This window comes from Balaenoptera musculus, chromosome 2, assembly GCF_009873245.2.
Source record: "Balaenoptera musculus isolate JJ_BM4_2016_0621 chromosome 2, mBalMus1.pri.v3, whole genome shotgun sequence".
NCBI classification, from domain to species: domain Eukaryota; kingdom Metazoa; phylum Chordata; class Mammalia; order Artiodactyla; family Balaenopteridae; genus Balaenoptera; species Balaenoptera musculus.
This window is the reverse complement of record NC_045786.1, coordinates 54,634,903-54,648,590: the sequence shown is the minus strand read 5'-3', so window position 1 is coordinate 54,648,590 and position 13,688 is coordinate 54,634,903. Positions and strand designations below refer to the sequence as shown.

Genomic DNA, 13,688 nt, shown 5'->3' with positions numbered 1-13,688 from the left:
CACGTCCAGACTTTGAGCAGGTGCTTCAATCGATGATGACTCCCATAAATTCATTCCTTTGAAATCTGAACAAAATGAGTGGGCAATCTCCATCATCTCCTCATTGAAACTGAAGTCCAGTACATGGTTCCCAAAGGAAAAATAAGGAGAGGTTCACGTTACATTTGCTACCGTGGGTGTCTGCAGCAACTTCGTTCAGTTTGAGGGTGGCAGGCTTCTTGTGGGGAAAGAGCCATTGGGAAGGACCCTGGGATTCCCATCCACGTGGGATGGCTAGGGACAGTGTGCCATCTCTGGGCACCTGAGTCTAGCCAGGACTGCTGTTCTCTGCTGTGGTTCAGCCTTCTGGTGGGAGAGGAAGCATGAGCCATTGGCGGTACTATGGCCTGCCACTGAGTTCTACAAGCCTCTCCCGCCCTCTGGTCATTGCCTTGTGTCCTCAAGGAAGCAGAATTCTCTGCCCTCAGGGTCAGGGCAGGAGTCCTGGCCTACGCCAGGTTCCTTGGGAGACAGGATGCAGTTTCGGTTTCTCCTGCTGATCGGGGAAATCAAACGGGCCCCTGTTGGGCTTCCCTGGTGGCACAGGGGTTAAGAATCTGCTTGCCAATGCAGGGTACACTGCTTAAAGCCCTTGTCCGGGAAGATCCCACATGCTGCAGAGCAACTAAGTCGTGCATCATAACTACTGAGCCTACGCTCTAGAGACTGTGAGCCACAACTACGGAGACCACATGCTACAACTACTGAAGCTGTGTGCCTAGAGCCCATGCTCCACAACAAGAGAAGCCACTGCAATGAGAAGTCTGCTTACCACAATGAAGAGTAGCCCCTGCTCACCACATCTATAGAAAGCCCTCACACAGAATGAAGACCCAACGCAGCCAAAAAAAATAAATTAAATAAATAAATTTTTTAAAAAATGGGCCACTGTCCCGGACTTGGGTCAAGCTGATGGCTACTCCTCGAGTTGTGTCCCTCTTGTGTGTTACGTGCAGAGGGGCTGGAAAATGCTTTAGGTAATTACCGGGAAAATCTAGCTTCTCTGGTGAGAGGTGGCTCTGGCACCTTGCGGTGAGAGATTTTGATCCTGGCAGAGAAAGAAAAGCAAGGTGAGTGGGAAATACACGTGCGAAGGCTGGCTAAGCCCTCAAGTTTTACTGGTGGTAGATGGATCAACGGTGACCATAGGGTTCCTAGAACTCCTCTGGGATGGCTTCCAGCACATTTGGAGTCACGTGTAGGGAAGGAGTAAGGGTGCACGTTCATGGGCCATCCCACGCTTTTCCTCTCCTTTGTCGATCTGCTTCATGGCGGGTCCCTGTGCCAGCAAATGGTTGCCTTCACAGCAGAGTATGCTGTCTTCTCATGGGGGCCAATTTGGAGGCCATGCGGTGTTTTGACCTTGTCTGGCCACGTTCCCCCTGTGTTGAAGATGTGAAGGTGTTCCTCAGGAGAGCCCAGCATCATTTCTGTACCCGGCCCACACACTGTTCCCTGAGGATTGGAGCTCTTCCTGGAGGTCTTTGGGCACAACCATGTGGAAACAAGGGATTCGGCTTCCAAGGAAAGGCTACAGGTTTAAGGGCAGGAGAGGATGTGTAGTGTGGGGGTAATTTGGTTCTGCCACCCACTGGGGCCACGAGCCTGTGGTCTCCAGTGTGCCTGGCCTCAAGACAGAGAAGTCATGCCGGTTAAAGGGTCCAGGCTGTTGACTGGGTTCTCTCTTCACACAGCTGTGGGTGACACGTTGGTTCTGGAGGACCTGGGTCTCATGGCTTCTCCAAGGTCATGGCACTGATGGGCCCAGAGTGTGAAAGTGCAAGGCACCATGGCAAGGTACCCAGTTGTAGCAAGGGTCTTGCGCTGCACCTTTGGGCATCGGAATGGCTCTGATGCCATTAGCTTTCTGAGTGGTCCAAGTGAAGGTCCTCTGGCTTGGTCGTGGGCCAGGAAGCATGCTTGCTGCTAGTCGCCCTTGTTCAGTCCAGCGGTGCCTCAGTGCCCTTTGTCCTGGGGCCCGAGGAACCCCTTTTGATGGAGGTCATCACTTTCGGTCATGGCCGTTCCATTGTGGAAGATCACAGGGACCCTGTTTCCACTTGATGGCGAGTCTGTTGTGCGGAAGTGTATGTTCCTAAAGAAGGTGTGTTTCCCTGGAAGGCAGTGGCTCTTAGGCTGAGGGAGCCCAGTTCCCCTGAGGGTGTCTCAGGGGTTCAGGATGACATCATTATGCTGTGTTGGAGGGGAGAGCACTCAGGAGAGGAATTGCAGGGCCCGAGACCAGTGGGTTGATGGACAGCAGCGCTCTTTGTGCTGATGGCTGCAGGTTCTGAAGGCATCTGCATCATGACGCATTCACGTTTGGCTGCGGACACACAGAAAAAACGGGCAGCAAATGAAATGTTGAGGCGAGATAGAATGCACATCCCTGGGTGGTATTGCCCTTTCCCTCTGTGCGCCAGTGCACCATCCTTAATCATGCATGTGTTCTCTCACCCCAAGGCAGGTGGAATGCCAGGGAACAAATGCCAGCAGCAACGTGGCGCCCTCCGTATAGTCCATGATACCCAGCGAAGTGAGGACGATGTGGCAAAGCAAGGCATGGCGTAGGTGTCTTGGAGGGGTGTTGGTGTGCAGTCTGTGAGGATCCTGGTTTCACCCTTGTGGTGGTAAGCAGCACTTCTTTGCTGAAACCTAGATGTTTGGCCATGGGGACTTGTGCACCGGGGCTACACCTTCACCTTCTGGTCTTTTCCCGGGGAACATGAGCTTCGATGCACTGAGACTTGGCTGCACTTCCTGCCCCATGGCTCTGCTCTGGCCACTCCCGAATGCTGACATGATTGAGCTCACTGGCCGTCCCGTGGTGGAATCGGCAACTTTGCCTGTCCAGCGTTTGAGCATGTACTTGCATCGATGATGACTCTCAAAAATGAATTCCTTGGAAATCTGAACAAAATGAGTGAGCAATCCCTACCATCTCCTAATTGGAACTGAGGTCCAGCACGTGGCTCCCAAAGGGAAAGTAGGGAGAGGTTCACGTTGCATTTGCTACCCTGGGCATCCACAGCAACGTTGTTCAAGTTGAGGGTGGCAGGTTTCTTGTGGGGAGAAGAACCATTGGGAAAGGAGCCTGGGATACCCATCCATGTGGAAAGACTAGGGACAGCGTGCCGTCTCAGTGTGCTTGAGTCTAGCCAGGATTGCTGTCCCCTGCCACAGTTGAGCATGCGGGTGACAGAGGAAGTGGGAGCTTGTGGTGGGCCTCTGGCCTACCATTGAGTTCTACAGGCCTCCCAGACCCCCCGGTCATTGCTTTGTTCCCTCAAAGAAACAGGTGTCTGTATGCTCAGGGTCAGAGTAGGAGTCCTGGCATAGACCAGGCTTCTTTGTCATGTTCTGTTTGTGCGACCGGATGCAGTTTAGGTTTCTCCTCATGATCGGGGGAAATCAAGTGGGCCAATGTCCCCGGAAGTTGGGCCAAGCTGATGCCTTCTCCTTGGGTTGTGTCCCTCTTGTTTCTTGTTTGCGGAGGGACTCAAAAATGCCTTAGGCAATTCCCTGTGAAATCAACCTTCTGTGGCGAGGGGTTGCTCTGGCACCTTGCTGTGAGATGTTTGGATCCTGGCCCAGAGAGAAAGCAAGGCGAATGGGAAATACACGTGAGATAGTTGGCTAATCCCACAGGTTTACTGGTGGGTGTGTTGATCGATGGTGGCCATAGGCCATTACTTTGTGATGCTCTCAGGCGCGTTGGAGGCACGTGTAAGGAAGAAATACGGGTGCAATTTTGTGGATCATCCCACCCTTTGCCTCTCCTTTGTTGATTTGCTTCATGACGGGTCCCTGTGCCATCAAATGTTTGCCTTCATGGCATAGTATAGTGTCTTTGCATGGGGGCCGATTCAGAGGCCGGGTGGTATTTTGTCCCCTTTTTGCCATGGTCCCCCTGTGTTGAAGATGTGAGGGTGTTCCTCAGGACAGCCCAACGTCTTTTCTCTACCAAGCCCACATAGCGTTCCCTGAGGTTTATAACTCTTCCCGGATGTTATTGGGCACCTCCATGCAGAAACAAGGGAGTCGGCTGCCAAGGAAAGGCTACAGTAGGTTTAAGGGCAGGAGACGATGTGTGGTACGGGGGTCATTTCGTCCTGCCACCCGCTGGTGCGGCAAGCCTGTGTTCTCCGGCGTTTCTGGTCTCAGGCCAGAGAAGTCATGCCGTTTCAAGAATCCATGCTGTTGTCTCGGTTCTCTCTTTGTGCGGCTGTGGGAGATACGTTAGTTCTGAAGGACCTGGGTCTCACGGTTTCTCCGAGGTCATGGCACTGACAGGCCCAGAGTGCAAAAGTGCAAAGCACCACGGCAAGTTACCCAGTTGCTGCAAGGGTTTTGTCCCGCAACTTTGGGCATCGGAATGGCTCCTATGCCATTAGCTGTCCATGTTGTCCAAATGAAGAGACTTTGGCTTGGCTTTAATTTCATATGGAACTGTGCTCGTTAGTCCCCCTTACCTAGTTAAGTGAGCCAGGTCCAGGTGGTTTGTTGACTTTGTATCTTATATCCTTGCAGTTTTTCCATTCTTTTTGTAATGTGTCCCAGCAAACTAATTTATTCTAGCTTTGTTAATCATGATTATTTTTTATAGTAAATATTCATGTTTTGTCATTGGCCAGTTTTTTTCCTTGACCTTTTATTATATGTGTTATATTGTGATACAGTTGCCATTTTCTTCAGACAGTTTTGTTTTGTTTGTTTTTTTCAGAGCCTACGTTTTACATTTTCAAATGGTTTCCAGCAAGAATTTTAATAGACCCTGTGTGTTCATAGGGGATAGTGTCTTTTTGACCTTATTTTGTTATTTATTTGTCCTTTTAATGTCATTGTCATAGTCTTCTGTTTTTCCTCTTTTTTTTATATGGACCGTTTTTAAAGTCTTTATTGAATTTGTTACAATATTGCTTCTGTTTTTTTTTTATTTTCTATTTTTCTTGGCCATGAGGCATGTGGGATCCTATGTCCCTAACCAGAGATTGAACCCCCACCCCCTGCATTGGAAGGCAATGTCTTTACCACTGAACCGCCTGGGAAGTCCCTAGATATTTTTTAAATTAATAAACTACAGCTAAATATTTCTCAGTGCTGTGTCAGGTACACCTTCTTTCATTTTTTGCTTTCATATTTTCCTGAAATGTTGTTATATAATTGAACTTTTTAGTTTTACATTTTATTTCCAGCTATCTTTTTGATTACAGTGTTTTAACTGTAGATTTTTAAAAATTCTGAATTCACGCTTTTATATGTTTGTCCTACGACTGCTGTATTTTTAACCTTTAGTTGATTCGTATTCTTTTTTAATGAGTTATTTAATATCTAGGCATCTTTTCTTTTTAATCACACAGATCCTTATTAGGATTTGTTTCTTAGATTTTATTTTCTGGTTTTAAAATGATTTTAATATATTGATCTACACTAATTTCTATTAATATTTTTCCTGTTTTGTCAGCTCTAATAGTGAACCTATCCGGTGAGATTTTCATATTTATTATATAGGTTAATTTGTATTTCAGTTATTTATTTATTTACAATTCATATTATTTACTGGAGATTATTTTCTTTTTTATTTGTTTTAAGGTATTTTTTATTTACACTGTAAAATTTTTTCATCAATATTTTAATATTTTTTCTATAATTGCACTTTTAAGCTTTTGTTTCCTTCATTGATTTTCTGGTCACATTCTGTTCATGATTATTTTTCTTGTATAGTGTGATTTTTTCATTCCTATTGGGCAGTTTTTTTTTTTAATTGAAGTATAGTTGATAAACAATGTTGTAACTATCTCTGCTGTATAGCAAAGTGACTCTGTTATACACACATACACATTCTTTTTTTATATTCTTTTCCCTTATGGTTTATCACAGCATATTGTATATAGTTCCCCATGCTATATATTAGGACCTTGTTGTTTATCCATTCTAAATGTAATTATTTGCATCTACGAACCCCAAACTCACAGTACATCCTTCTTTCTCCTCCCATCCCCCTTGGCAACCACAAGTCTGTTCTCTATGTCTATGAGTCTGTTTCTGTTTTGTAAATAGGTTCTTTTGTGCCATAATTTAGATTCTATGTATAAGTGATATCATACTGTATTTGTCTTTCTCTTTCTGACTTACTTTGCTTAATATGATAATGTCTATTTGCATCTCTATTGGGCAGTTTTTCATATTAAATTGGGATACCTGATTTCTACTTAAATTTTTATTTTAGTTCCATGATCCCTGTGTTGGTTTATTTCAATGTCTTATCATATTTTTCTAGGGTGTGGTTTCAATTGCAGTCCGATTGTCAGAGCCGATTTGCTGCTGTTTTGATCCCTTTGTTTCTTTGGTTTTGCTGGACCTTCACATATCTCCTACTAGTCCTGTATAAGGTGTTGGAAAGTTTTTTCTAGACTGGGTTACCTAAGGCTCTCACTGGGGTAAGGGAGACTCCAGCATACAGAAATGAAGAGTTCCTCTTAATTAAGGTTGCTCAACAACATGGGATGACCTGACCTTTGTCACCCAGCTTTTAGCCTTTTTAGGTACAGAAAGAGTTTCTCTCTTCTAGACATCTTTGAGGCTAAGTAAATGAGAATACCTGCAGTGTAGGGATTCCTAGGCCAACTGATCAGTGAATGTGTTACAAATCTTTGCTCACTTTTGCTCTATTTTTGTAGTTCAACTTAGAATCAGCACTTGTTTTTTTAGAAAGAACTAATTTTTTTCACCTTGAGAAGTGAAATGATGGAGAATATCATGACTATATCTGCCATCCAAACCTCACAGTCCAGTGGGAATTCTCACACTGGTAAGCATTTTGTCCTGAGAATACTGACATTAGAACATTTTAACATTCCAATGATAATAAAACTCTGGCCAAGCTAGTCAACTGTGAGACTAGGTCATTGACTGTGATGATTGGTCTCTGTGATTTAAAACTGTGGGTCATTGTGTCTGAGGGTGTTGGAATCCTGAGTGCTCAGTCTCTGCCACATATCTCACGTTTAATGTTCTTCTACAAATGTACCTGTATTGATGATGACTTCAGAAATGGATCTCAGTGGGGTCTGAATGAAATGACTGACAAAATTACTTCTGTGAGGTGAGGTCCAGCACAAAGGACTATACTAGGCAAAAAATGGAGGGAGTTCAATTGATCAAGAAGTACTACCAATAGTGACTATGGTATTTGAAAGTTAACCTGGTTGCATAAATTATAGGAAATAAATTTTTTAGTTGTCTATAAACATCTGATTATCTGGTGGCAGAAAATACTGGACAGTATTTGCTCTGATGGAGGGTAGAGATTAACACAATTAATATTGTTGGAATAACAGCAGAAATATTTCAGGAGAGAAATACATTATTTTATTTAATGTCAGGGTACATTTGTGAACCTTACCATCTTGTGCCTGGCAGACCAATGGGCACATTTACTTCTCATCTTTCCACATTTTATTTTATTCCTACATGCAACATGGATCAAGTACTGTGTTTCATATGAAAGAGAGGTGACATAAAGGACAGGATTCAGAATAAGTCTGCCTTTCCATCCTTAAGGTCCATTCTCAAACTGGTAAGAATTTTGTCCTGGAAATACTGACATTTCTCATAGGGGCAATGTAATATTTCAATAACAGTAAGTCTTTGACTATGCTAGTCAGCCTTGGAGCCTTGGGAAGTATATGTGATATATGGTCTCCATGACTGAATATGATAGGTCAGTGTGTCCATGGGTGATGAACTCCTGAGTGCTTGGTCTGTTGCTTAACTGAGCCTCAAAGTACCCCTTTTAATAATGTCCCTGGATTGATGATGACTGTAATTATTGATCTCAGAAAATCTGAACAAAATGAGTGACCTAATCAGTTCTGGGAAACTGAGGTCCAGCACAGATACCCACCCTGTGCAAAATATGTGGAGGGAGTGTTGAGTTTGTTCAGTTGTGAGGTACCAACAGGGACTGTTGTATTTGAAAGCTTACGAACGTGCATGCGTTCGATAAACTGAATTAGGCAGAGGTCTGTACTTCTACAGTGTTGAGATAATAGTGAAACTCTCTGAGTGCTCACCTGGCAGCATTATTTATGTACTTAGTAAACAGACTCTAGAGAGCCAGCACATGAGAGCGGAAAATGTGGGTATGGTTATGCTTACACATGTTTGTCTGAGCTGCTGGAATCTTCTGAGTAACAGTCTCTTTAGCGCAATGAGATGGTCAAAACTCAAAGAGATCACAGGTTTCATGGGTTTTTATTCTTCATTTCTACATTAAGTGAAACAATTACATGGAAATTGAAGCATAGGTACTATATTTTGGAATGTCTTCACAGTATATTTTAATCTGCTCGCCAACCCAGTCTTAAGTTTTCAACTGTTGTTTAGTTGTGTCTCTCTTTTTCCTCCTATCATGTGAAGAAGAAGTTTCATATACATTTGATTGCTGGCTTCAATTATATGCTGTAATAAACATTTTTAGATGTGAAATCATGTTTAAAATTCTTGCATTTTTATATGGATTTCATGACTTCTGCCCTCAGTGTGTTTCAAATGTGTATAAGAGAGATCCTGGTTGTAATGCATGGTTCTGAGGCATGTGCTCTGGGGAACTCTGAAACTAATGTCTTATAAAAAAAATTAATCTGTATACTACCATGTTCCAAATAGTGAGTGTAACTCTTCTGGTGATATCAGTTGTCCAGTGACTATCTATGGTGAATGTTATGTAAGCTTTTATCATTTAACATTATATTAAGAAGATTTTCTTTCTCAACCTCCCTAATTTTTGCTTGTGCTTTGTAGGTTGGAAGTGATGTTGAATGGAAGGTACATTTTATTGCTTGGAATTCTCACCACTACACCAAGGAACTGCTGTTTTTGTAACAGCTTTCTCACCTGGGAATGGCAAGAACAATGTATTCCAGAGATAACCCAATTTTCAATAAGTTTTTTGCAGGATTATTTTTGTTATTGTTTTTAAGAAGTCAGGAATTCACATGGTTTTTTAAGGACTGTTAATTCAAATACTGTGAGGCATTAATAATATGGTGAGTTATTCATGTTTTCTGTCTCCTTTATTTCCATAACTTTTGCTCTTTATTTGTTTGGAATATTATTTTTAAATAACTAAGTAAAGAAATAAATTAATACAGTTAAATGCAGGTGCACAGCGAACGATTCCATCTTTTGCTTGGTTGATAAATGGACATTATCGCTTCTCATCTTTACATATTACATCTTTACATTCTATTACTACAATTCAAGATGGACCAAGAGTTAGGTTTCATATGAATGAGTTTATTCCCTCTTCTTGAGATCTGACATGAAGGAGTATTTCAGTAACAATTTTGCCTCTCATCCTTAAGGGCCAGTGGGAATTTTCATGCTGGTAAGCACTTTGTCCTGAAGATACTGACATTCCTCTCAGGGAGTGTAACCCTCCAGTGACAATGGGACTCTGGGGTCACCAGTGATGCTGACCTCCACGGTTGAATAGTGTGGGCCAGTGTGTCCCAGGGAGATGGATTCCTGAGAGCTCATTGTCTGCCACATGTTTCATTCTAAAGTTCCCTTTTATAAGTGTGCCTGGATAAATGGTGACTTCAAAAATGGACCTCAGTGGAATCTGAACAAAATGAGTGACAAAATCGCTTATGTGAGCTGAGATCCAGTCCACGGACCATGCTAGGCAAAAGTGTGGAGGGATATTCAATTTGCTCAGCAGGTGTCCCCCAGAAAGGACTACGGTATTGAAAAACTAAGATGCTGGCATACGCTAGAGGAACTGAATTGTACAAAGGTCGATAAATAACCAATTTGGGGATGATATGATAACTCTGGGTACTTGGCTGCCAGCATGTACAAACTTGTAGTAAATAAACTCTGGGTAATCACCACTTGAATAATGAGTTCCATGAGAAACCTTTGTAACTACACTTGAACCATTCACACATTTATCTGAGCTACCAAAATCTTCTGAGTGATAATTGATATCTTTAATGTGCTTAGATTGTCAAAATTCAAAGATATTGTATTATGAACTTCTACTTTTCCTTTTCTATTAAGTGGAACAATTATATGTAAATTGAAGAGTAGATGTGTGGAATCTTCACAGCATATTTTAATTTGCTTGCCATCCCAGACACCAGAATTAGAACAGTTGTTTCTTTGTTTTTCATTTTTCCTACAAACTGAGCAAGTAATTTCATATATTTTGAACGCTGGCTTCAACTACTAAACGTTTTTAGATGTGAAATGATTATACTTCAAATTCTTAGATTTTTACATGGATATCATTGGCCCCTTTCATATATTCTCAATGGGTTTCTAATGTGTTTAAAGAGACATCCTAGTTACAGTAAATGATTTTGCAGTGAGTGTTTTGGGGAAACTTTGAGACAAATATCTTAGAAAAAATTATATCTATTCTACCGTGATCAAAGTTGTGAGCATAATTGTTCTTGTCATCTCATGATCCAAGGAATATCTATTATGAATTCTTATAACTTCTTATAGCTGAATATTCCATTAGGAAAACTTTGTTTTGCAGTTTCCCTAATTTCCTGTGCACTTTTTTATTGGCCATGACATTAGGATTCCATGAATATCATCACCACACCATTGAAGTACTGATTTTGTCACTTGTGCCAGCTCTCTTAACTGGGAAGTAACAAAACAATACACTCCTAGGGTAACATCCAATTTTAGTAAATTTACTTTTCTGGATTATTTTTATTATTTTTTAAGTAATCAAAAATTGTATTGAGTTGATGAATAGTCAGTTAATACAAACATCTTTACTAGCATTAATAATCTGTTGAGGCATCTGAGGCTTCAGTCTCCTTTATTTTTAAGATTTTATGCTTTTCTCTACTTTAACCAGAAACATCCCAGAGGAGTAATAAATTAGGATATTTTACATAAAGATACATAGCACATCTTCTTGTCTTATGCAATTTTGACAAATAGACATGTATACCTTTCACCTTTTCACATTTATACTTTCCCACAGGTAGATATGGACCAAAAACTAGGTTTCATATGGATGAGTTTCTTCCTACTCCTTGATATGTGCCATGAAGGAAAGTATTAGGAATAATTCTGCCTTCCATCCTCAAGGGCCAGCAGGAATTCTAATATCAGTAAGTATTTTTTCCTGAAAATACTCCATCCCAGGGAGACGGAGTCCTGAGAGCTCAGTGTCTGCCACATATCTAAGGATCAAGGTCTCTTTCACAAATGTGCCTGGATAGATGATGACTTCAAAAATGGATCTTGTTGGAATCTTAACAAAATGAGTGACAAAATCACTGATGTGAACTGAGGTCCAGCACAAGAGACCATGCTAGGCAAAAATGTTGGGGTAGAGCTCAGTTTGGTCAGCTAGTGGAACCTATAGGGTCCATAGTAATTGAATGCTATCCTGATTGCATACATTAAGGGAATTGAATTTCACAGAGGTCTATAAATATCTGACTTAAGGATGACATGGCAACTCTTTGAATGCTTGGCTGGCAGTATCCATGCATTCATAGTAACCAGATCCTGGAGAACCAGCACAGGAATAGAGAGGCTGGTGGTAAATGGTTATGTCTACCCATGAGCCATTCACACATTTTTCTTAGGTGCCTAAGTCTTCAGAGTGAAGTCAATTAGGTATTCAAGGCAGAATATATGAGTGTTTATTTATCTCTTAAAGTAAAAGAAAAATATAGAAATTGAAGAGCAGTTTCTATTTGTCAAAATGTCTTCCAGAATGTTTTAATTTCCTTGCTGACCAAGTCACAAGTATTGGAAGAGTTTTTTTCCCTGTCACCCAAAGAGGAATTTTCTAGACGTTAATGTTATGGATCCAAATAGATGCTGTATTAAACATTTTTAATTAAAAAATATTATATTTCCAGTTATTTATATTTTATGTAGTTTTCATTGCCCAGTATTCATATTGTGTTAGTGGGTTTCACAGTGTTGAAGGGGAGATCCTAGTATTAATGCCTGATGCTGAGGGAAGGCTTTGGGGAAACTTTGAGATCAAGGTCTTATGACTTTCAGTGTTACCCTGATCCAAGTAGTGAGCATTATTTTTCTTCTTATACAGATAGTCAAGGGAATATTTATGGTTTATTCCTTATAATCTGTTATTAGTTAGTAAACTTTCAATTATGATGGTTTGGTTTGTCAAATTCCCTAATTTCCCAATATATTCAGTAGATTAGAGGTGATATTGAAGTTGGATGGAATTCCTCCCACTTCTTCAAGGAACTGCTGATTTTGTCACTCATACCAGCTCCCTTCTACGGAAATAATCACAACAATGCACTCCAGAGGCAACATTGCAATTTGTAATAAATGTATTTTCCTGGGTTTTTCTAGTATGTGTTTTTAGTGAGCAAGATTACAGATGGTGTTTTGGAGCCTGTTAATCCGAATAATGTGAGGCTTTTAATAGTCTGGGTCATCTGAGGTTTCTGTGTACTTTTTCCTCAGGATTTTAATGCTTCCTCCATTTTGAATAACATCAGAAGATCCTACTAGAGAAATAGTATTTTTGTATACTTGTGCATAGTGAACATCTTGTGTTGTGCGTGGTTAACAGGTGGACACATATACTTCTCATTTTTCCATAATTTTACTCTATGCCAGCATATCGACATGGACCAAGACCTCAGTTTTGTATAATAGTGTGGGCTACTGTGTCACAGGGAGATGGAGTCCTGAGAGCTCAGTGTCTGCCACATATCTCAGGATTAAGGTCTCTTTCACAAATGTGCCTGGATTGATGATGACTTCAAAAATGGATCTCGTTGGAATCTGAACAAAATGAGTGACAAAATCACTTATGTGAACTGAGATCCAGCATAAGAGACCACATTAGGCAAAAATATGGAGAGGATTCAGTTTGGTCAGCTAGTAATAACCCCCATAAAAGGACTATGATATTAGAAAACTAAGATGCTGGCATATGCTAGAGGAAGTGAATTGTACAGAAATTATAAATAACCATTGTGGAATGACAACTCTGAGTGCTTGGTAGGCAGCATCATTACATCCATAGTAAACAAACAGTGGAGAACCAGCACATGAAATGGTTGTGCTTAACCTAGGGCATTCGCACAGTTTCCTTAGATGTTGCAGTCTTTTGTGAAGATCAGCCTGTTTAGGTCTATTAGATAGCCAATTAGAAAGAAATTATTAGTTTTTGCTTGTCATTTATCTCTTACGTAAAAGAAATATGGGAAAATAGAAAAGTTGATTGCATTCGTGAGATTATCTTATATCATGTTTTAATTTGCTTGCTAACCTATCAATTCAAAGAGTAGAATATGTTTTTTTCTTTTTCTTGTCACTCAGGGAGAAATTCCTAGATATTTGATGATGGGTTAAATTTGGATATGTCATTAAACATTTTTAACATGAAATGATTAAATTTCTAATTCTTGGAATTTTATGTGGATATCATCAGCTAATATTCATATTCCTTCAGTGGGTTTATATGTTTAAAGAGAAGTTGTAATTTTAGTAAGTAATAGTCAGGGGGAATTTGGGGTCAACTTTGAGATGAAGGTCTTAGAAAAATTGATTTCCTATGTTACCCTTTTCCAAGGAACAAACATAATTTTTTCTCATTATATAGATTGTCAAGTGAA

General features: G+C 40.8%; 1 long non-coding RNA gene, 2 other non-coding genes and 2 pseudogenes across 4 annotated transcripts; all 5 read left to right on the top strand.

Annotated features, from left to right (window-relative positions):
- Positions 1-26: 26 nt before the first annotated feature.
- LOC118891449 lies at positions 27-118 on the top strand. The gene has a single exon (XR_005019025.1). It is a non-coding gene; the product is annotated as a small nucleolar RNA SNORD116 (small nucleolar RNA).
- A 2,792-nt stretch (positions 119-2,910) lies between these two features.
- On the top strand, positions 2,911-3,002 carry LOC118891447. Its single transcript, XR_005019023.1, has one exon. It is a non-coding gene; the product is annotated as a small nucleolar RNA SNORD116 (small nucleolar RNA).
- A 4,522-nt stretch (positions 3,003-7,524) lies between these two features.
- Positions 7,525-12,362, top strand: LOC118889065. Of its 2 annotated transcripts, XR_005018413.1 has the most exons (4): positions 7,525-7,618; positions 8,845-9,089; positions 11,054-11,183; positions 12,250-12,362. It is a non-coding gene; the product is annotated as an uncharacterized LOC118889065 (long non-coding RNA). The 2 variants fall into 2 exon arrangements; XR_005018412.1 differs by having other exon boundaries at positions 7,525-9,089.
- Positions 11,289-11,370, top strand: LOC118891452 (annotated as a pseudogene).
- A 452-nt stretch (positions 12,363-12,814) lies between the features above and the next one.
- On the top strand, positions 12,815-12,896 carry LOC118891451 (annotated as a pseudogene).
- Positions 12,897-13,688: the final 792 nt, after the last annotated feature.